The following is a 23,842-nucleotide window of genomic DNA, read 5'->3' as shown; positions in this document are numbered from 1 at the left end:
GAGCTGTCTAGCGCTCTTCATTCACTGTAGTGAAAAGATTCTTTTAAATTAAAAGAATTTATTATTGTTCCTCTCAAGGACCAATGACCCCTGTACATAAAGTAAGATATGTTAGTTCAATACTCTTAAAGTTGCCTTGTGGCACCCTTCCTTATCAATCATTTAACACGGGTATGGGATGCTTGAGAATCTCCTGGAACATTTTAGTATCTTAGTATCAGAAAATTCTTCTTGTCTTCTATTATGGGATGGTTCTGATTTTGGAGGCTATTGTTGGATGGTGGTCCGGGGATGCCCCAGACAACTTTTTCCTCACATATTTAGATCTTTAATTGTGTTGGCTAGTTCTGCAGGTCGGTCACTGTCTCTACGGTCAAAGAACTTGCGGTTGCTTGAGGGTATGTCAACTGCAAAAGACTTTTGATGAAATCCTGTTTGATTCCGACTGACTGAGATGCTTCACTGGTGCCCAGGGGCATGTGATGTCCTACATGTTGAACCCCTAAGTCCAACTATCAGTTTCAATATTCTATCGCCAGAGAAAACTTCCTGCATTGTACTAAAGGTGGGCGAGCCTAGGGGCAGATTTACATTCCCTTGGGCCACCCTTATGTCACTTTTCCCATGTTAAAAATGAAGCAAAAGTGGTGCAAGGGGCTTGTAAATCTGCCCCCTATAACTTAACATCGAGAGAGCTGAGCCAGAGGCCGGCCAAGGGTATGGATTGGCTCTAAGAGCCCTTGCACAAGCTGAGTCCTGAAAATATTTGGCATGTAGGTTTTGCAACAAATGTCATTTTAAAATATGATGAGATTGCTTCAAAATAAAAAAAGGTCCATTCTTTAACATGCGGATGTGTTTCTGTATTTCAGATTATATAACTGCATCCCTGCCTCCTGCCCTCCTGACAATGCCATTAGGGAAGTAGGAGGCAAGTCAGCTGTCCTGTGAACCATATGTATATGCTGCTGTAGATTTGTTGCAGATGGAGCAACATTACAGTTGATTAAACAACTGCGTATCTGAAGACTTTCTCTAATGTGATAATGAAGAGAAAGGAGTCTTGGTGGATTACAGTAGTTGAACATATCTTCAGTCGTCGTATCGTCAGTGGGGAAGCCTGGAGATCTTGCTTTAGTCTGTTCAGTTCGACCGCTAGATAGATATCTGTTTTTGTCTCTCTTTTTGTCTTTATTTATTGGCGCATGAGGGCACAGCCCGAGTCGCAGGCTACAGCCACACGAAGCTTCGGCTCGATTTGGGCTCGAGGGTTTCAGATATCGAGCTGAGCCAGAGCCATACATCTGGTGCGAGTGGCTCACCCACCTCTATATCAAAAACACTGAGCACTGCCATCGCTTTATCAGATCACGGTCACTATGGGGCAGATTTATGTTAACTGGCGCATCCCCAGGGATGCGCCAGTTAACATGCGCCACAGTGCGCCACAGCTCCGCCAGCCATGGTGCGCCGCATTTATAATGCGGCGCACCATGGTGCAAAAACGGCACAGATGCGTCACGCATCTGTGCCGGAAATGTGTCGCATTGCTGGAGTTGCGTCGCAAGCGCGACGCAGCTCCAGCAAGGCTCGGGGTGCCCCATTCTAACAATGCTGCGTCAAGACCTACGCCTGCTTCAAGCAGGCGCAGGCTTTTGACGCAGCATTGGCTTAAAAGTGACTGAGTGAAATCTCATAGATTTCACTCAGCCACTTTTGCGAGGCGCACCTGCCCCGGAACGCCCACCCTGCGCTGGAACGCCCACAAGCGGCGCAGGGCTTTACAACGTGACGCATCTGCCTAGATGCGTCACGTTGTAAATCGTTCGTAGGGATGCACCACGTTTACGCCGCCTTGCGTGACGCAACAACGGCGTAAACGTGGCGCAAGGGCCTCATAAATCTGCCCCTATGTATTTTCTTTCATTTATATCTTTGCCTTAGATTGCAAGCTCGTGTAAAGCGCCAGGAAGGCCTTCCTTCTCCTTTCCCTCCTCGGGAAGAAGTGAAATGTGAGGAAGAACCACGTTTAAATCTACAGGAGCAGAGGTGGTAATCCTCAGTGTTTTTTCTACATTTTGAGAGAGATTGGAGATATTATATATCATTTATATTTTCTTTTAAATATGTGTACTCGACTAGTTCTTTCACGTGCCTTGATGTACTCACACCCGTGCTGTCTTTTGTTGTGATGCGCCAGTTGTCGTGGATCGATTGTGCTCTTCAGCATGGAGTTGGTCGGGAACTACACCAGCCATTCCATGCAGAAGTTAAAGATCATCAGAGATAATATTGAGCCTCAATCTATACAGCAACTGACAGTAATGTGCTCTGATCAGGTACTGGTCATATAAGTACACACAGAATTTTAACAACAACATTAATAATAATAATCAACATCATCATCATAATAATATTGTTAGTAATGATAGACTTGGAGATATGATTTTCGCTGATCATTTCAAGATCTGGTCCTTACACCGACATGCTTTTTGACAAATCCAAGTCCTTACTATCTTCAAGCACAGTTACAATATGGGTGACTGGCAAAAAGGTAGATAACAGGAATATGTTTTTATATGTGAGGAGCACCTCCATTTTTATTAGGCCTGGCCAGAGTTCATGGAATTTTACCCCGCAACTCCGAAAAGAGACAGAAAAACTCTTATGTGCTTTGTGGACTTCCCCTGCAGCAGAGTATGTTAGGTCCTGCTGCTCGCACTGATTTGAAGCACCAGGAGTTTGTCCAGCGCTGCAAAATCAGTGCAAACGGCACTCTGTGTAATGCTAGAGGGCACTACTGCATTCAGCTGCTCAAGTAAGCATTCTACTCGAGTGGTAGCTTCCTCAGCGCCAGTGGCAGATTTCTCAAGGTAAGGGTCACAACTTGGCTCGACCAACAGCATTAAGAAATCTCGCTGAGAGTAGGTCCAGTGCAATATTTGTCTAAGCGCTCTCCAAATTACCGCTGGTGAGCCATGCAAGAGAAAAAACTCCGCTCCGTATCACTTCACAGAGTTTTGTGGAACTCCAGACGGAGTGCGAAGTGGGCAAAACTCAGCGAACTCCGCCAGTGGAGTGGAATTCTTCGACAACCCCTAATACTGATGTACGGTCAGCATTGAACATGTTTGTGTGGACTCTATATGTACACCTTTTGCTTCACCAATTCAAAGAAATGCAATAATTTAAGTTTTGGTTAAGGCAGCATTCAAAAGAACAATTTCAAGTTTTATATGAAGTGCCAGTTAAGAGGAGAGACTGGATGGTTAAGCCTTACAGAGAAAAGACAGAATCTGATTAATGTCTATATGTCTAAATGTCTATAAAATACAATCTTACAGTTCACTTTAGCCATCGGTTGATCTCTTGGATTCAAATATAGATGGTTGTTAAGGTGCTGAGCATGGTAGACTTTACTGCATTCACTTCTAGAGTAATTATTTCATACTGTAGAGTTTTGTCTTGTAAGAAGCAATACACGAAATTAAGAATATAGCTGTTCAGAATGTTGACGAGGAATACCGTGTTAGTTGCAGATCACCACAACTATTACAACTGTATTAATATAAAACTACATCAATGGGACTACTTTGTTGACCACTAGGTGGTCACATTTTTATTTTTTTATATTACTTCTTCAACACCATTATTTCAACCCTACCTAGATTTGTGAATTATTGCATTTTAATTAAATGACGGATTTCGCTCAATTTGCTTGAATACTTATCTTACAAGCATGTTCCAATACATTTAATTATTTAATAAATTGACCTTATCCTTACTATTACCGTATCCTTAAAACTAACCCTTAATCAAAATTGATTTAAATTACTGTTGAATGTTTTATTTTATCCTACGACTAACACTAAGAGTGACTCTAACTGTTAAATATGTGTATTCATTTTTAGGTCAGGCATTAGCCAAGAACTTTTCGATTTTACTAAAATTAAATTCATAATATACTTACTTCCGGCCAGCTCTCTTCTCATTCCACCCACTCCAGCACACAGCATGAGGCAATGCATCAGCACTCGTCAGTAATTGGTTGTCTTCAGTGTACCTTACAGCATTCTGCCCTTTTACAAGAAGCACATCCTGACATAAAGAAGGCTCCTCTATGCCTTGGACTGCTATGGCAATCTGTGCGCTTTGAGATCAAGAAAATATTTTTGCTTTTAGCCATTTTTAATTTTTATTATGAAGTTTGGAGGTGACTATTTCCTAAATCACCGATATCGGATTGTTACATCATAGAACTGTCTTATGTTTTCTCATAACATTTGGAAAATAATGTGTTTATACCGTTGACATTGAGGTTTTATATATACAGAAGTTTATTTTTGCTCGACTTTTAATGTGAACAGTATAAAAATACATGTTGCTCTCTTTGCTATCTCAGTTTAATCTGTCATCCGAGTGGCACCTCTGTCGCTGGTACGGGGAACAAATAGCTGACCAACGTTGCTCGCAGTCTAAAAAGGCTATTATGTACTTGTTCGTAATGTAATCAGAAATTGCACATGTCACAGCATTGGATTAAACTCATTTGTGATGTGATTTACACTTTCACGGTCTAATTTACCAGCCCCTTGTGCCACTGGTGCCTAACTTTTAACATGGGGAAAAGTGAGGTACCAGTGGCGCAAGGGGTTGTAAATAAGCTCCTCCAATTGTAGGAAACAGCACAACCGCTACTACTGACAAGCTGGATAAGAGGAAATAACTGGCATCTGAAATCCGTAGGCCTTAGTGTAATGATAGTGCACATTTCTGGGACTTGAAGTCCATACTCCACAAGCTGAAATCACAAGTGCTGGTTGTTTATTTTTACAGAGACCCAGCACCCAATGAGTTTTACCACTCATGTTTTATTTAGTGTTCGGAGGTTCCTTGAAGGCTAGAGCCCAAAGGAAGCTAAGACTGGTCACTGAATGGTAGAATAAGTGCAGCTCCTCCTCTAAGGCGGGGGAGCGTGGCTCCACTGCTCTGCATGAAGTGTAAAAAAGGAAAACGAAAACGATAATAATAAATGTTATTGCCCATTTTCCTTCCTGCTCAGGTGCGGGGCAGGGGTGGGTGGCCCGGACTGGCCAGTGCAAAAGGCAGGGGACAAGTGTAAAGCACACTTTAAAGTGTGCATGATGGTTTGTCAAACAGTCATGCGCACTTCGCATCTTCCCCACCAGGCTGCATTACATAACCTGATGATGAACATGCAAACCCTTCAAGCTCCTGCCTGAGTGCCGAACCACTGCGCTCAGACCAATCACTATGCTGCTTGATGTAGCTTTGTGATTGCAGAGGGGCTCCTGGGAGGCTGGGAGCTTCCTGTTGTGGCACTGAGGAGAGAGAGAAGAGGAAGCAACACCTGGAGGCATTCAGGTAATTGAGTTTTATTTTTCTAATTCACCCCTCCACCCCTAACCCCACCACATGTGCGTGATAGTGTCAGCTACTGAGGTAGAACCTATCCTACCCATGCACTCCCTTCCTCCTGCTGGAATGCAGGTCATATAGTCTCCATCTCTGCTCTCAATGTGCCTTCACCTTCACATGGTCATGGTAAAGAAGCAAAAGGAAAACTGTCTCTATGGAGAGCCCATACCTCTGCGAGAACATTTCTTGCATTTAACCTGTACAGATACACACATTAATACTACAAAAAGAAAAACATGAAAGAGCTGTGTTGCACATTCTTAAAATCAGACTCTAATGGAACATTGTGTTTCATCTGTGGCAAAAATGTTGGGAATAGAGGGCATAAAGTTGAATGGCTAGTGAATTTCATATCTGCTGAGTTGGTTGTAGGATACAGAATCCCAGCAGAATTAAATCTATCTTTCAGCTTTAAAGTGGAGGAAAGTTCACTGTTGCAGTTGGGTTCCACCCATTCCGTAGGGCTGGATTTTTTTGCTTCTTGAATCACCTGGTTTTGGACTTTTCCTAAGGATGAGTCTCACTACATGTCTCTCACCCATGGAAATCACATAGCAAATGGACTGCATGTGTTTACTACCAGTGTCCTCCTTTTAAGATAAGGCCCCTGCAATGCATCAACGGTAAGGGGGACTTGGATGGTTACAAGTGAACATGTGTGCACACATGTGGTGGCTGCACATGGTAGACTACTGTTGTGTTCAGCCTGGTAACTACACACTGGCAGTCTGGCTCAGAGACGAATTTGAAGGATTCAATATTTACCTGGGGTAGGCCCTCTAATATTAATTTACACTAATAGGTAAAGTCAGTGTGATTTACTGTTTTGTCTGTAGTGACACTTTATTATACACATAGATAGAAAGCTGCCTGAGAGTGCAGTTGTGCTTCCCTTTGGCCTACAGAGACCAGTGACATATCGAATTAGGGTGTAACCTGTGTGGACAAATCAGTTCTGCAAGGTTCAAACAGTTAGTTGTACAATGTATTGTTTATCCAGAATTGTCATACTACTCTGGCTTAGCTCAGGTTCAGATCCCAGGCTTTTTATCACCATGTTGTGCCAGGTTTTATAAAAAATGTTTTTATTGGACAAACAATACAGCTATACAGGCATTGTAGTCATCACATTTTGGGCTTCATTAACATATCGCTCCATTTCTTTACATTCTGAGGTCAACCATATTTATTGGCCCCCCCCCTCATCAATGGCTCCATGTCCTCCAAAGGAGCGCGATCTGGTAGTATGGCCGGAGCACATATATCTTCTCTGTAGGAGTTCCACTTACCCCATATTTGCATCCATTTTCTGTGGCATCCCCTTGAGATATAAACAGGTTTCTCTCAGAACATACACCAGTCCATATCCTTCACCCATTCCCTCATTGTTGGTGTCTCTTGTGCTCCCCACTTCCTAGCATTGTTTCTTTTTGCTACAATTCCCTCTTGGGTCAAACATGTCTTCTCTTGAGGGCCAATATACTTTAGGTCCCAGATATTCATTAGGCACAATTTCGGATTCAATTCAATGTGAGTTCCAAGTACGTCCCCCATGTATTTTAGGACTACTTTCCAGTACCGCAGTTACGCCTGCACTTAGCGTCTTCCTTATAGCCCATCTTAACTAACATGTGACCTGAATAGATAGATATTTATTTTTGCTTGATTAATTAAAATCTTTGCAAATAAATAGAAAAATTCCCATTTGTCCATGGATAAATACAGGTAAAAGCAATTTAAAAACCACATAATATTAAAACAAGGTCGTCAATGCATATTCCTAGTTCATACAATTTAACTGCTTAAAAGGAGATTCTCATAAACTAATACATCTTAGTTATTACTGACAATAACTGCCACAACTTCTCAAGGCAGATGGCACAGATTAACCAGGCCCATTGTCCAAGTTAGAGGTTTAATGAGGAAGCGCAAGTACGACTGAAGCGAGATGAAGAGTTAATATTGCATTTAAAAGCATATTAGCGTGTTTCAGATAACAACAGGGTTTTAAGTCTCTTTGTTGCCGTCTCAAAACATTTTGTTAGCCGACAATTGAGTTGGACATCAGTGGGGTTAAAACAAAGCTTCACTGCCTGCTTAAATGTCCGGATACCGTAATACCTAAAGAAAGGACGTAACAAGGTGCACCTTATGTCCTTTAAGTTAGGGCAGTTGCAGATGACGTGGACGATGTCTTCCTTCCCACTTCTGCATAGACGACAAGTCTGAGTTCCTCCTTTCCTTTCCCATGGTGGAAGATGGGGTTTGATTGCAATTACTCCCAAGCGCAACCTTAAAAATGTTTCCTTTCTGCTTATCTTAATACCATCACTCAAGTAGGCTTGGGGTTTAAGCTTTACATAGTCACTGAACACTATCCAGCCATGTGCCTTTTTAGTAAGACTTGCTTTGTCTTCTAAAACTGATTGCATAGATGTTGTTTTTCTTACTGCTTTTGTAAAGGTTAGGTGATCCGTTGGAGCGGCCCAGAGTTCGGACAGGCCCAGCAGCTCAATCTATTCAAACAAATAATCCCTTGCTGGACATTGTTCTTGATTGTGCAGGGATTTCCAATGATTGGAGTTTAAAGATCCTGCCTTAGCTTTTCGGATTTTGTGCCAACATTTAAGGTAGGTATTCCTTCTTTCCACCACTTCTTTTTGAATCCCGAATTCTAGCTAAATTTGAGCCGGAGAGACATATTTAGGGAGATGGAAAATAGCTCTGTATGAGTTGGCTATTATGACATCTAAAATGGCTGCATCTTTACCTTTTTTGGCCTCATTCCCGTATGACAATGTCGGCACCAATTTAGCCCCCATGACCTGTAGGAAGGGGTCAAGCATAAGGTCATGTAGCCGCCTTTTTAGTGACTTTAATGATAGATACGTTGTGGTCCCTTTTCTTTGCATGGCCTCTAACTGAGGTTTGAAAGAACATTTTTCGTCCATTAATATTCCCAGGTATTTATAGCTTTGTACTTGATCCAGACGCTGGCCGACAAGAAACCAGCAATTGGTCTTCTTTTTATGGTAATTGACTGCCATAATTTTGGTCTTATTGAGGTTTATTTTAAGAGAATTCTGGTTAGAAAAACTGCTTGTTGTGTATAGTGGGTGCTAAAGGCCAATTGGTGACCGGCTAATTAGAACCAAGTCATCAGCGTATAACAAGTTTGACATTAACTTCTTTCCCGGTTTTGGTGCGTGGGATGCACAACAGTCCAGCTCTCCAGATAAATCGGCCAAGAAGAGATTGAAAAGGATCGGGGCAAGGACACACCCCTGCTTGAGACCTTTCGAGGTCATTATTCGTTTGGAGATGTGCGTCCCTGCACCTAATTTGACCCTGATCCATGTGTCTGTGTGCAGCTGTTTTAGCCGTTCCAAAAGTGTGTTTGGTAGACCCCACTTTTCCAGTTTTTTCCCAGAGTTTGGAATGATCAACGTGGTCGAATGCAGCTGTGTAATCAATGAAACACAGGAAGCGAGGCTTTTTTGATGCTTTGGCTGCATCCATTAAAAGAGTGAGAGCCAGTATATTAGTTATAGTTCCTTGGCCACTGCAGAATCAAGTTTGGTTAGTGGACATGATGAGGTTATCTGAAGCCCAGGATGATAGCCCCTCCCTGAGTGTTCCGGCGTAGTATTTAGCATCTATGTCAAAATGGGCAATTAGTTGATAGTTATTCGGGTCATTTCTTTTGCCTTATTTGAAAATTGGGCTAATAATTGCCCTTTCCATGATTCCGGAATGATGACTGTGGTGTTTAAGCTCTTGAATACTGGTAGTAGAGCCTTGCTACAAAAGACGGCGTCATGTTTATACAATATCGGTGGGATCTGGTTTGGACCGGGTGCTCCCGTGTCTCTAACCTTGGTTATTAAACTTTTTATCTGTTTTTCTGTTGGAGCATATCTTTCCTCATCGACGGAGCCTATAGAGTCTGAGGGCCAGATGTAGGTATTCCGATTTTACCGATTCTAAAATACCGAATTTTACTGATTCGTACTTTAGAATCGGTAAATGGTATGTAGAAAAAAAATCGGTAAAAAATACCGAAGCGGTAAAATTCGTAGCAGGACATTCGGAAATTACTGAATCGGTATTTACCGAATCGGTATTCCCCATTTATTCCTATGGGCCTTTTGATGTTTGTGATTAGGGGTGTGGAGTTGAGTTGGTCTATAAATACTATCCCCTAGACCCTCTCACACATATTTCTTATTTCCGCACCAAGTAGCCATCCTCCTGCACAAGACTCAGAAAAGGCTCCCGAGTTGCAAGCGTCCCCTCTAAGATCTCAATCCCCTCTGTTGCTGTCATCCCTAGAAATTCCAGCATCACAGCAGGACACAACACCTGCATCACAACCAAGCAGGAGGCATGTTGTGGCCCCACTTCTAGAAATGGAGTCAGCAGCAGCTGACATGGCGGGGGAAGAAACGCACAACTTGCCTGTGGATGATAGTCCTGGCACACTGCATTCCAGTGCACAGGTGGGTCATACTGGTGGAAGACGCCGCAGAGTCCAAGAAAGGCGTGCGGATGCAACTGTGGAGGGTCAAAGTGTGTTCCGTGGCCGGGAGGGGTCCATGGTGAGAATCCAGAGGATGCAGGGAAGAGCCATCCAGTGATGCCAACGCCAAATGAGGTCCCTGAACAATAACATAGGAGACATAGGAAAGGGCATCAGGGAGCTTGTGGAAGTGAACAAAGAGATGGCAGCAGGGATGCGCAAAATGAGCCAATCGGTGCAGTTGCTATGCACCAAACTAGACACTGATTTTGAGTCAAGGCACAAGGAAAGGCAGCGTGCTCATTGCCAAAAAAGAGCAATCAACCGCCTGGCCACTGCCACATCCCTACTTTGCAGGAGAAGCACTAACATGCAGGAGGCAATGACCCAAAACAGCAATGAGGTCACTAGGGGCATGGGCAGGATGACCAGTGCTCTTGAGGCGCTGTTAAATGCCCAAACTGCACAAACAACTGCTCTGGATGTGCCTGTGAGTAAGGAGAGCACAAGCAGGAGCAGCATGGCAAGCTTCCTTGTCCCAGAGACAAGGAGGAGCAGTAGGTGCCACGCTGAGGCCACAGGCCAGCAAGAAAGTGAGCACAGTGAGCACCATACAAGTGGCCCTGGGAAGCAAGGACGAAAATGACTATGATAGTTCATGGTGAAGTGAACCAGGAATGACATCATTTAAGTTAAAAAATGTTTGTTGCACATTTGTGCTTTAGAAACCTACGTCATGACACAATTAAACTACATTGTGTGCATACTCCACCTGTCTGTGTCTCTTTACTTACTTAAAAGAAGTTGCGTGTGATCTCTACCCATCTGTGTCTGCCATCAGTTGGTGTTGCAACTCCAGATGTGTGTGGTTCAGACAGTGCTTTCTCGTCATCATGGTCCTCATAATCAGAGATATCCACTTCGGTGCCCTTCTTAACCGTAAGGTTGTGCAGCATTGCACAGGTTGCAGTCATCTTGCAGCAGGTGATCAGTGTGTACTGGCGGACCCCTCCACTCTTATGGAGGCAGCGAAACCTGCTCTTCAACATACCAAAGGTGCGCTCCACAATGTTTTGGGTTGTTTTGTTTGCCCTGTTGTATCTCCTCTGGCTTGGTGTTGTAGATTTGAGGTAGGGTATGAAGATGAAGGACCGGAGGGCATATGCACTGTCCCTTAATTGCAAGAAGAAAAAATATTACTCACATGCACACACACATACATCTGCTATACGTATCACAGGAGTTTCAGACAGTGTGTTACCTAGCAAGTACCCTTCACCAAATTCCCCCGCTGTCAGGCGTGCATAGATCCCACTGCTTTGGAAGATGTAAGAGTCGTGGGTAGTCCCGGGAAATTTGGCTACTATGTCAGTGATCATGTACTTGAAATCACAGATCACCTGTACGTTATGGTGTGGGTGGACTTCCTGTTCCGATAAATGTACTTTGTGGCAGCAGGTGGGCATATTGGTATGTATAAATGTAAATTGATAAACTGATACTTGTATAGCGCACTACTCACCCGCAAGGGTCTCAAGGCGCTTGTACAAATTCAGCTGTGGAACCCATCCTGGCTTTCCCTGTGAGGTGTCCACTCCTGGGCACTCCCAAAGTAGAGGCCAGGCATCCTTAGCGTTGTGGGGGCCGTTGTAGAGATTAAGCAAGCTATTGCCCAGAGTTGCAGAGTGGGACTCCATGATTGGAATAGGCACCCAGGCTAGAATTATCAGGTCCATGGAATTTTGAGCCCAAGACCTGCCAAGGGAAAGGGGGTAGTGCTCGAAGGAGTGTAAAGTCTGAAAGGATAGGCACAGTCAAGAAATCATGTGGTGGGTACAAGTACTTCCAACAAAATCATAACATTCAACGGTCTCACAGTCAAATTGGAACTGTTAAGGGCATGTGCCGGAAGTCCAAGGAGAAGGCCGTCTCCTTGGACTTCCGGCACATGGACGGCCTTCTCCTTGGACTTCCGGCACATTGATGGCCTTCTCGTTGGACTTCCGGCACATGGACGGCCTTCTCCTTGGACTTCCGGCACATGGACAACCTTCTCCTTGGACTTCCGGCACATGCCCTTAACAGTTCCAAGTTGACTGTGTGACAGTTGAATGTCATTCGTTAACAGTTCATCAATGGATGCCTTGATTTTCGGCTTATGTATCTGAATTGTTATTATTTTGTTGGAAGTACTTGTACCCACCACATGATTTCTTGACTGTGCCTATCCTTTCTGATTTTACACTCCTTCAAGCACTACCCTCTTCCCCTCCTCCTTTCCATTCCCTGTTTGGGGCAATTTTTGAATGTGAAGTAATCCCGTAGTGGGAAAGACTTGGTGTTGATAATAAATGACAATACCTCCAAATTCTTTGTATCCCTGTTTGTTAGTTTTAAAGTATTGTTAGTGTGTGTCGCACACAAAACGTCTCCCTTGCGGGGACCCCCTTCTTACATGTACCATACACCGCCCAGGTCCCCGCGACTGCAGCATGGGTTCAACCCCTGTATTGTAACGCAAGACCCGCCGAGGCGGGGAATTGAACTCTGGTCCCGGGCTAGACCTCTGCATCAGGGTCTGCTGCTCTAATCATTGAGCCACACTTCTCCATATGTGGGTACCATCAATACAGCCAATGATGTTTGGGAAATGCGCCATCTGATAAAAGTCTGTCTTTGTCCTGAGCAGTTCTGCATGCGTTGCAGGGAAGCTTGATGCAACAGCTCTGGGACATCCCACCTACTGCAGCAACCACACTCTGGTAACTCCCAGATGCAAGCAGGTGTAGGCTGCACAGCACCTGCACATGGGGTGGGATGGCATGCGCCCTTGGGGTTGGATGGTCCAACAGTGGGTGGAGGTCCCTGATAAGGTCCAGGATAGTTTGGGGGGCCAGCCTGTACCTTTGTAGGATTTCAGGCTCAATTAGCTGGAATAGAGTGATCCTCTGCCTGTACACCTGCTCCTCCCTCCTCCAGACCCTCTCTCCTTCTGCCTGTAGCCGTAGTCGCCTCGCAATGACATAGAATGCCGCCATTCTGGTGAAACTGGTACATTTTGGGGTCTTTTTTATAGCCTGCACCTGGTTACCACCTGATTACATCCATGGTAAATACCGACTCTTAAATACCGAATTTCATGCAAATTCGGTATTTCAAAGGGTACCTACATCTCGAAATTCATTTTTTCCATTTCTTAATTTCCGATTTGGAAACTTTACTGATTCTATAAATTTACCGATTCGGTAAAGTTTCCGATTCGGAAACTTTACAGAATCGGAAAAATTACCGATTCGGTAAAGTTTCCGATTCGGTAACTTTACCGATTCGGTACATTTACCGATTCGGATGTTTTTGGGTCCCCTACATCCCAAATGCCCAATAGCGGTCGGTAACGGTTAAAATTCGGTAATTTCGGCCGTTACTGACCGGTATTGGGGCACATACATCTGGCCCCAAGTCACCAGCCGACCCCTGTTGTTTGTGGATGCTATTACTGCTGACCACGTGACCTTTGGTGGTACGTTTTTGTATCGCATTTCCCTTGATAGGAGGTTCAGTGTCCAGTACCGTGGTGCACACATCCTTATTTAGATTCCCTTCATTGTTTTTAAAATGGGCGGAGAGGTATTCTACCCAGACAGACTCGGTTATATTGGAATTAATTTCTGGATGGTATGGCCGTTCTGACTTGTGGATTGTTTGCCAGAACTTAACACTGTTACTTTGCTTGGCATCTTACAATAATTTAGGCCATATTTTGTCATTTTTTTGCCTTATTTTTCTCCATTTCCTCCCTCTCAATAGCATTTTCGTTTGTCAAAGGGTAAGCTGCAGCTCCAGGTTCCCTGTTTTTTTCCGCAATTGTCAAAGAGTTTGATTTACTGTGCGTTTGAGGCTTTTAGTTTCCGGGCAAAAGTTTCACTTTTGTTATTACGTCTGGTTGTCGTGGCTTAGTCCCAGTCGCAAAGTTGCCACTGAAGGTCTTAATAAGGTTTTTCCATGCTGTTACTATTGTGGTTTCTGAATCTTTTTCTCGCTCAAATAAAGTTTTAGCGGTAGCCGATAGGCCTTCAATGTTGTTGACATTGCACCTTAAACGCTTGAGATTAGAATCTTCTTCGGTCTCAATGCGGGTATCTAGTGTGGCAGCTGGCCTTGCCTTTATCAATACTTCTTGTGGGAGGTGATCGCTCTGAACATTATCACCTATTTTAAAGAATTCTATTTTATCGAACATGGCTAGTGTCACAAACGTATAGTCTAGGTAGGAGGATGTTTTTGAGGAGTTTTTGAGGTGGAGTATCCTCCAAGAAGCGGCCATTCAGTGCTCTTAAATTTAAATGCTCTAATTCCTATAGCAGATATTTGGCCCATATTGAAGGTTTGCTAGAGTTTGCTTGGCCCTGAGTTGGTATCCCCCAGAGTGATATAAGTTTGTGCACGGGGTCGTCATCCAGGCTTGTCCCAAAAAGGTGTAGATTGAAGTCACCAGCAACACATATGTGGTCGGTATCTTGCTCGTCCACAATCCTTTTTATTTCATTTGACAGCTCTTTTACAGCTTTTTGTTTGTGTTTGGGGTGCACTTAAATGTTTATCATTATAACTTTTGTGTAGTGTTGTTGAACTTGAGTTTTGTCTGTGTTGCGAGGACTGCGTTAGGTGGTGTAAGATTTGCATCTACAGGCTTTGTTGACCCCATTGTTTGTGGTTATTGAGGCCAGCGTCATTAGACCCCCGAACAGCGACCAAAGTTAGAATCTTTTGTTGCTGGGACAGAGTAGTAGCAATATCCTTGGAGATCCATGGTTTTATCCTCCCAGGTTTCCTGGAGAAGTATTAAATCAAATGTTTTCAGATAGTCAACTGCTTCGTAGTCCAGTTTCGCTGCCAGACCATTGATGTTCCAAATGCAGATTTTAATTTGACTTTGGGCAGGTGGAGCGGTCTGAGGTGAATCATAATCTTGTCAGATTGGACGGTCTATTAATATTGTACGTGTTATTTGTGACTGAGCTTGTGGTCCCTCTTTCAAGGTTGGAACTATTGGCCCTGAGCATCTGCTTAAGTTGGAGCCCTCTATGGAAGCAGTTAGTTTGCTGGGATTTCTGCTTCTTGCCCCTCTTAATACTGAAGTGATAGTTTTGTCTGGGATGATAATTCGGGCTTTTAAAAACGGAGTTGGGTAAGGAGATTTAAATTCAACTGCCATTTTTATTCCCCATTGTTTGAGCGTACTTTCCTCTTCCTTGATTTTATTCGAGAATTGCACTTGAGCTCCATTTTGTCCTCGTTACCTCCAAATTCTATGGAAAGCAGGTCCAGTGAATTTATGTTTACCAGCCTCGAAATTGAATTTAAGAGTCGTAGGACTTTCCCTCTGTTTATTATGTCCTCTCTTCCCCGTGATTCATATTCGGGAATGAGAATGATACTGTCGACTTCTTTGATTGTATTTTCCTTGATTTTGTAAGTAGGTGGTTCATCCTGTGGGTGAGGCCTTGGCTGCGGAAGGTTATTCTGTTCAGCCCCTAGAGTAGAAGATTTACGAGGAATTGGTGAAAGGGCAGATGTAGACTTGATTTTGCTGAGTAAGCCGCTTTGCTTTACAAGGCCCTCCATCGATCGAATCCGATAGTCCTCATTTTTTAACAAGAGAGTTTCAATGAATGGTGCCCACTGGGGTTGATCTTCTTTGATGCATTTCGGGATTACTGAGTTTTTTACAATTAGTATTGACTCCTGCCTCTCGGTTGTTGTTAAGATGTTCCTTCTTATTGGATTGTTTTCTGTTACTGATAGCTCCTCCCTCTCATTCACTGTTGGGTCCTTCCTTCTTACTGGGCTCAGTGGTTGCCCCATGGTGACAGCCGTAATTGTAGGAGGCTCCGTGATAGGTTGATCCAACTCCCCGGTGTGGCAGGACACACTCTAGACCTGGTTTTGTAAAAGTCAGGGTCTGTGACCTGAATAGTATATTCTATGCAGCACCTTTAATTGCACCAGCCTCAACTTTGAGATCGCCACCTCTCTGGGTGACGCTAAGGCTTCATGCCACTCCTCCTCATCTAACTCACGTAGTTCTTGCTCCCATTTTGTCCGAAGCTGGTGAAGTGGATCAGCGGCATTATTATCAGTTTGGAGTAGATCAGCTAGATCACTCTGTATGGCAGGTACCCATCTAACAGCCCATCCTCAAGAGGTGAGGCCCCCGGAACCGAACCCTCCCGGGGCAATAGCGCTTTCAGTGCATGTAGCACCTGCAGATACCTATATCTCTCGCTCTCTGCCAACTCAGATTCCTGCTGTAGTATATCGAATTTGACTACCTTTCCCTTTTTCAAGAGATTGCCCACACCTGATATCGCATTAGTGTCCCACGCAGCAAAGCCTTTCGTCTAAGAGTCCCACAGTGGGGTGGCGAGCCTTACGGTCTTTGCCCACCCCATCTGTTGTGCCAGTTTAATTTCATTTCTCACTGAAGAGTGGTTGTGGGTCTAGAATATGCTGTCTGTTGAACAGTGTCTGAGAATCAACTCAAAAAGGACATGAAGGACCCAAGTGAATCAAGTGCCACGGGATACCTCCTCACTCGTAAAAGTACCCATCAGTTGTCAAACGGTGCCACCCTTGTCATCATTTGGGACTCCTCAACCGGAGGAGAGCAATCCTGCAACCACTTGATTGTGAAAGGGTGGTTGCCCTAATCTGTTTTGGCGGTGTAAAGCAGATAACCATGAGAAGTGAAAAAAGCAGTGCATGAAAACAAAATAAATTTGTGTGAAGAATAGTGGGGGGATGTAAAATTGGAGAACTAGGAGAAAAGAAACTTTATTAGGTGTCTCCTATGTTTCCAATGTTAAAAATAGTCCTGAGATATAGTAGAAGAGCAAATAACTACTATGATGGATCTTAAAAGGTCGACATGTTTCTGCAGACTGCGGACCCTCCGAGGTGTCCAGCTGCTTTCATCGGGACCACATCTCGCTACTGCTTTACCCTCCCGAAGGAGGTCTATTTAAAAAAAGAGAGATTTTTTACTTTACGTGTCTTGTAAATAAACACAATATCCCTCGACAGGTACTTCGTCCTTCTTACTGAAAAATATAAGAAACAACAGACACAGACAACATACAGAACAAACAAGTAAAGGTCAATTACATCATATAGTACGACCATAATGTAGGTATGTTGATTACATATCCCCACTGATGCCAGTTTACGTGCATCTGAGGTTCCTGAATAGGTCCGACCCCTGCCTACCTTTTAGGTAGGAGGTACACGCTCCACATCACCTGGCTAAGGCTCAGGTAGGTGGAGCACAAATGACAAAAAGAGGTAACACATAAAAACATATCACACACAGTGTAGGTCAGTTAATATAACTCGCGTTAAGGTTTCAAAGGATTCGAAACCAATGTAATCAGAAATGGCTTGTATTGATGTTGTCTAGAAGGCATATATAATCCCATATTTGTGCTCCACACACAATTTTCTAAGCGGGTATTCTATCAATTATTTATGAAATAATAGTGGACGCATTCTCGTATGAGTGCCAGTAAGGGACACACTCTCGCACCAGACCCTAGTATTGAAAGCCAATGGCTTGTTCATCATAAAATCCTATGAATTGGAGCCCCCCACACAACAACCCGAGTTGGATTCAGACCAACTTCATGTCCACGAGTTCGCAGCTGTTGGAGAGGGATAAGGAGTATGGCATTCAGCGTGGTTAACAAAACGGGAACGTGCTGCAAAGCAAACGTGTTGCAAAGCAAACGTGTAGTTTTGCTTAGAAGCTCATGCTTAATCTCTCACTCCGTTCATGTGCTTACCTCTCCGTCGGTACTCCGGGCGTCCTCTGGGCCGTCTCAGGGAGGTACCGCGATGGAGGTAAGCGCCATCTTTGTATTCCCTTATTCTGACTTCACTACACTCACCGTGAACAGGAGAAAAAACGGCCCCTAAGTCTATTGGGAATTGTAGTGCATAACTTTATATAGTTTTGTTAGCTAATAAAGGCGGCCCAGCGCATTTTATAACATTAGGCTCAATAGGGAAAAATACAGCACCTCCTGGGTAAACCTACACTGCTTAACGTTAGAGTGTCAACTTTGGGATATCTTCGAGGTTTTTAACTGAGAACTATCGGCCAGAAGTAGGTCGGCAAATACCGGTCGGTAACGGCTGATTTCGGCCGTTATCGACTAGTATTTACAAATGGAGATGTAGGGGCCTTAAAATGTACAGAATCTGTATATTTACAGAATCGGTAAAGTTACCGATTCTGTAAAATACCGATTCTGTAAATTTACCGAATCGGTACATCAATATGTAGGTGGCACAGAAAACAGTGCCACAGCCCCTTACCGATTCGTTATTTACCATGTAATTCTATTGCATGGTAAATAACAAATACCTGTGTAAATGCACATGTGTGCATGTACACCTGTGCCATGTGGCACACAGACATGCCCTAAGGGCATGTCTGTGTGTCACATGGCACACAAGTCAAAATCAGGGGTGCAAAAGGGTGTCAAAGTGACACCCTGTCACCCTTGCAAAATCAGTAATTTTACCGAATCGGTATTTACCGATTCGGTAATTGACATTGATTCCAATGGGACCATAGGAATCAATGGCAATTACCGAATCGGTAAATACCGATTCGGTAATTACCGAATCATACAGATTCGGTACAAATTACCGATCTTTTACCTACATCTGCTTTACCGAATCGAGAATACCGAATCGGTAAAATTCGGTATTCTAGAATCGGTAAATCAGATTTGCCTACATCTGGGCCTATATTCTCTATGATGGCGTCCCTGGGCTCACCATGACCTGGTGCTAAAAACCTCAGAACCTAAAAGGGAAATTGCCCCAAAGCATATTGGGAGATGTAGTACTCATCCTCAAGTGTGGTAATGTTAGCTCCGAAATATATTTTATTAAATTGAAGTGCCTGCACTCACCATAACACGGGGATATGTTGGGAATTACAGGACTTTTATGAAATGATGTTAATGTGTTAGCTTCGGAGTATATTAGATGTATTCACTTCTCAAGTATATTCTCTATGATGACGTCCTTGTGCTCACCGTGACCTGTGGCTCAATGGTAATGCAGTGCTCCTCCTTGATTGGCCCACAAACCTTAGGAGTCAATGTCGATGCATTATCTTAGGGATTTTTTGCTTCAAGATGTATTCAAAGCTTAACGGGACATTATTGTGGCCCTAAGGATATTTAAGCTCTGCACAGACGGTGTTCCGAACCGTTGCTATGTTCATGTGGACAAGAGCTTTTTTAATTGTCTCATTCTTGATTTACTAAGCAATACCCACTTCTGCAAGATGATACAGTCTCCTAGACTGCCATTTATATGTCCACAAATGATCAAAGTGAGGAGAGATTATAACTAGGATGGTTAAAGTTATAGACTAAATTGACAGATATTTTCTGACAATATTCATACTGACTATATAATGTACAGGGTGATTTTTAAGTTGTACTAGTCCCCTTGTTGGAATCAGTGCAGATTAATGCCTCCCTTTGTACCCATCGCAGGTAACGAATTGCATAGTATACTGATCATGAGCTAAACACCAAAGTGTGTTTCTGATCACAAAGACATCCAAGGGATGTCTTCATTCAAACCTGCCTTGTCAGTATTGAGTCTGTAGACATATTTTTGTTCCTTATTGAACAAATATTTAATGGTGCCTACAACATGTGCAGGAATAACCAGTTGCTTAATAACTGTCAACGTAAAATCGGTGGGTCCGTGACCAATTTCCAGAAAGTGGTTGGTTAACCGGGCCGCTTGATTCTTGCACCGGATGGTACTTTTATGTTCTGATATGCGAACCCTGACTTTCTTGGTGGTCATGCCCATGTACTTCAGCTGGCACGGACAGGTTATCAATTAGATGAGATTTTGACTATTGCAATTGGTAAATTGCAGCTGCAGCCATGGGCGATTACTGCCAATATCAATACTGGATGATTTAGAGGTTTGGGGTCAGGCTGCACAGCTACCACATGGGTGGTGTCCCTCAACAGCTGGCATGTCCCATAGAGTACCTATAGGACGTGCAACTCTGGTCTTCGGTCTAGTATGCACTAGTCTGTCTTTCAGATTTGAGGCGCGTTTGAAGGCAAAGAGTGTCTATGGGTAATTCCTCATGCATAGCTGTTGTTCAAGCGTCTTGGCATGCTCATGAAAGGCCTCCTTAGTGGAACAGTTACGTTGAATACGCAAAAACTGTCCGTAGGGTAGGTTATCCTTTAGTGCCTCAGGATGTAAATGTAAATGTAAATGTATAGGCATTTATATAGCGCACTACTTACCCGGAGGGTCCCAAGGCGCTTCGACCGCTGCGAAACCCTTCCTGGCTTCCCTGAGAGATGGTCCCTTAATGGGTATCTCCAGGGTGAGACCAGGCATCCCCGGCGGTCTGGTGGGGCCGTTAGTGAAGCCCAGAGTTGCCGAGTGTGATCGCTGATCAGAGTGGGCACCGAGGCGAGAGAATTATCGAGTCCGCTGACCCTGGTCCAGAAACCTGCCGCACCGGGAATCGAACCCTGGTCCCGGGCCGTCCTCTGCCCTCGGGTCTGCCGCCTCTAACCAGTGAGCCACACTACTTCATGGCAACTGTCGAACCGCAATAGAGAGTTTCTAGCCATGGGCTTTCTAAAAAGTTCAGGCCTCAGACCTGTTGATGTGGTTGTTATTAGTAGGTCGAGGAATGCTAGCTCCTTTTTACTATATTCAATAGTGAAGCGTAAAAAGTTGTTTCTCGAGTTCAGCCACTGATGGAATTGGAGTAGCTCATCACTTGTACCTCTCGACACGACCAAAATATCATCTGTATATCTCCCCCATACCCACACAGAAGCATTTTATGCATTGTCTGCTGTCAAAATGTGGTCTTGTTCGAATTTGTGGGCATATAAATTAGCTAAACTAGGAGCAAAAACACTGCCCATACTGGTCCCAGATGTTTGTAGGAAGACAGTGTACTCAAAACAAAATAAATTCTCTTTCATAGCTATAGTGGCCAGATTCATGATCAGATGTACGGGAGTAATAGATTCCCACTCTCTCTCCAGAAAGAGGTTCTCGATTACTCTTAAAGTGTTATCTGCAGGATTGATTGTATACAAAGATTCAACGTCGAACAACACCAAAGTGTCGGTCGTGACGTTGAATTCTATGTCAGGGAGGATACGAAGAACGTCTTTCGTATCCTGGAGATAAGTGGGCATCTCCTTGACTATAGGTCGTAAAATCACATCCACAAATGTTGACAGTGGTTCCAGAATGGAACCAATCCCTGATATTATTGGGCGTCCTGGATGGGGTCTCTGGGCTTTTTGTACCTTAGGCAACGCATAGAAGTAGGGCATTATGGGATTGGTGGTTCACAGATATTGAGCTTCATTGGCAGTTACCCCCCTTCAGCTAAAGCCTCCTCTACTATGTGTCCTTTGGTCTGGAACCACTCTCAACATTTGTGGATGTGTTTTTATGACCTATAGTCAAGGAGATGCCCACAACGTTGAATCTTTGTATACATCCATCCCGCAGGATGACACTTTAAGAGTAGTCGGGAACCTCCTTCTGGAGAGAGGGTGGGAATCTATTTCTCCCATACATTTGATCATGAATCTAGCCACTATAGCTATGAAAGAGAATTTCCTTTGTTTTGAGGACACTGTCTTCCTACAAACATCTGGGACCAGTATGGGCAGTGTTTTTGCTCCTAGTTTAGCTATTTTATATGTCCACAAATTTGAACAAGACCACATTTTGACAGCAGAGAACCCATATCATGCTTCTGTGCGGGGATGGCGCAGATATATAGATTATATTTTGGTCGTGTGGAGAGGTACAAGTGATGGGCTACTCCAATTCCATCAGTGGCTGAACTCGAGAAACAAATTTTTACGCTTCACTATTGAATATCGTAAAAAGGAGCTAGTATTCCTCGACCTATCAATAACAACTACGTCAACAGGTCTGAGGTCTGAACTTTTTAGAAAGCACATGGCTAGAAACTCTCTGTTGCGGTACGACAGTTGCCATCCTAAGGCACTAAAGGATAACCTACCCTACGGACAGTTTTTGCGTATTCAACGTAACTGTTCTACTAAGGAGGCCTTTCATGAGCATGCCAAGACGCTTGAACAACAGCTATGCATCAGGCATTACCAAAAGAAACTGGTGCGCCAGTCCATGAAGAGAGCATCTAATAATAACAGGGAGGCTTTGCTCGAACCACCTATTGCTAAAAAAAAAAAACACCAGGCTCACGTGTGTGAACACCTTCAGTACCCAATCTAGCAAAATCCAGAAGATTATAACAAAGCACTGGACCATTCTCAATACAGGTACAGAACAATTACCACCATCACTCTTTGCCTTCAAACATGCCTCAAATCTGGGAGACAGACTAGTGCATACTAGACTGAAGACCAGAGTTGCATGTCCTATAGGTACTCTATGGGACATGCCAGCTGTTGAGGGACACCACCCATGTGGTAGCTGTGCAGCCTGTCCCCAAACCTCTAAATCATCCAGTATTGATATTGGCAGTAATCGCCCCTGGCAGCAGCGGCAATTTACCAATTGCAATAGTCAAAATCTCATCTACTTGATAACCTGTCCATGCCAGCTGAAGTATGTGGGCATGACCACCAGTAAAATCAGGGTTCACATATCAGAACATAAAAGTACCATCCGGTGCAAAAAGCAAGCGACCCGGTTAACCAACCACTTTCGAAAATTGTTCACGGACCCACCGATTTTACGGGGAAAGTTATAGAGCAACCGGTTATTCCTGCACATGTTGTAAACACCAGTAAATATTTGTTCAATAAGGAACAAAAATGGCTCTACAGACTCAATACTAACAAGGCAGGTTTGAACGAAGACATCCCTTGGATGTCGTTGTTATCAGAAACACACTTTGGTGTTTAGCTCTTGATCAGTATACTATGCAATTCGTTACCTGCGATGGGTACTAAGGGAGGCATTAATCTGCACTGATTTCAACATGGGCACTAGTACAACTTAAAAATCACCCAGTACATTATATAATCAGTATGAATATTGTCAGATAATATCTGTCACTTTAGTCTATAACTGTAACCATCCTAGTTATACTCTCTCCTCACTTCGATCATTTGTGGACATATAAATGTCAGTCTAGGAGACTGTACCATCTTGCAGAAGTGGGTATTGCTAGGTAAATCAAGAATGAGACAATTAAAAAAGCTCTTGTCCACATGAACATAGCAACGGTTAGGAGAATTGTTAGTTCTGAACACCGTCTGTACAGAGCTTAAACATCCTTTAGGCCACAATAATGTCCCGTTAAGCTTTGAATGCATCTTGAAGCAAAAAATCCCTAAGTTAATACATCGACATTAACTCCTAAGGTTTGTGGGCCAATCAAGAAGGAGCACTGCATTACCATTGAGCCACAGGTCATGGTGAGCACAAGGACGTCATCACAGAGAATAGACTTGGGAAGTGAATTCATCTAATATACTCTGAAGCTAACACATTAAGATCATTTCATAAAAGTCCTGTAATTTGCAACATATCCCCGTGTTATGGCGAGTGCAGGCACTTCAATATAACAAAATATATTTCGGAGCTAACATTACCACACTTATTGAAGATGAGTTGCACATCTCCCAATAGATTTGGGGCAATTTCCCTTTTAGGTTCAGAGGTTTTTAGCACCGGGTCACAGTGAGCACAGGGACACCATCATAGAGAATATAGTTCGCAGTTTAAAACATCAAAGATATCCCGAAGTTGACATCTAACGTTAAGCAGTGTAGGTTTACCCAGGAGGTGCTCTATTTT

Source organism: Lissotriton vulgaris, chromosome 5 (assembly GCF_964263255.1).
Source record: "Lissotriton vulgaris chromosome 5, aLisVul1.2, whole genome shotgun sequence".
Taxonomy (NCBI): domain Eukaryota; kingdom Metazoa; phylum Chordata; class Amphibia; order Caudata; family Salamandridae; genus Lissotriton; species Lissotriton vulgaris.
The sequence above is the reverse complement of the archived record's forward strand: the minus strand, read 5'-3'. Positions refer to the sequence as shown.